Source organism: Cricetulus griseus, chromosome 5 (assembly GCF_003668045.3).
Source record: "Cricetulus griseus strain 17A/GY chromosome 5, alternate assembly CriGri-PICRH-1.0, whole genome shotgun sequence".
In the NCBI taxonomy this organism is placed as follows: Eukaryota; Metazoa; Chordata; class Mammalia; order Rodentia; family Cricetidae; genus Cricetulus; species Cricetulus griseus.
In genome coordinates, this window is record NC_048598.1 from 10872144 (window position 1) to 10873650 (window position 1507).

Consider the following 1507-nt stretch of genomic DNA (forward strand, 5'->3'; position numbering starts at 1 on the left):
GTATAGGGCTTAGCTCCCATGGCAACCAGGCCTGTCCAGAGAAACTTATGTCATTGGTTATCAGGCCTTTTGTGGGACACATTGTCTCAAACACACATTGTTCTATCTCCTTTCAAGGGCCATTTTGCAAATGTTTCCTAAATGAATGCCATCCACCCCCTGCAGAGCTCTCCATGATGTGCCCATCGCGGGCTGCTGGCATGCTGAATGCACTTCCTTCGGTAAGCTTATCTAAAACCCTCTGCCTCAAGCATCATTAGACCCACTTTGCAGACTCAGAAATTGAGGCTTAGAGAAAATAAGCATTTTGTCCAATTTCCTGCGTGGCAACCTGCCTCCAGAGTGCTCCCTTGGCAACCTGCCTCCAGAGTGCTCCCTTGGCAACCTGCCTCCAGAGTGCTCCCTTGGCAACCTGCCTCCAGAGTGCTCCCAAACCATCTCTGCTTAGATGTATGCAGAGCTCCAGGCTACAACTCGGGAGGAGAGAGGCTAGACTGGCCACATACCTTGTAATACCCCTGAGGTCTCTGTAGATAAAACTGGAGGCTCCTACAGTTCACTGAAGTGGTCCTCGCCTTGAGGTTCCCAGGCCCAGCACTGCCAGCAGGTGCACATCCTGGGACACTGTTTCAAACTTATGGGGTGGAGTCCAGCAATTTGTGTTTGATTGTTTGTTTGTTTGTTTGTCTAAAAGCCACCGAGGAACTGCCTCAGAGTTCTTGCTGTGTAAATGTAAGGACCTGTATTTGTGTCTCCAGAACCTAGTAAAGCAGGAAGCAATTGACCATATCTGTAATCCCAGGGCTCCGACAGGCAGCTAGGAGGCAGAGATGGGAGACTCTGTGGAAGTTCACAGACCAGTTAGCCTGGCATATGCAGTAGCAGACAGCGAAGAGACCACGTCTCAGACAAGGTAGAAGACAATGACTGACACTTGAGCTTGTCCTTTGACCTCCATATGCATGCTGCAGCAAGTATATGCATGCATGTGCACATGCACACGCGCGCACACACACACACACACAAACATGCACATGCACACACACACACACACACAAACACAAACATGCACATGCACATGCACGCACATGCACACACACACATATACACACATTGCACACACATATACACACATGCACACACATACACACATGCATACATGCACATACACACTAGATTTCTGCATCACTCTAGGGACTAGCAGACTTCCTGCTTAAGAGCCACTGCTCACAAACCTTCTTTGGAATAGCCAGAGATAGGCAGATAGGTGATATGTAGGTAAATGATATAGATGATGATTAGATGGGTAGATAATAGATAGGTGATCGGTAAATGAATGATATAGATGATGATAAATAGATAACAGTTAGATGGCAGATAACAGTGCTAGATGAATAGATAGATGGTACAAAGACAGACAATAGACTACAGATTGGATGGATAAGATAGATGAGTGGTGTGTGTATAGACATGTAGACAGACAATAGACAGAGGATAGGCAACACAG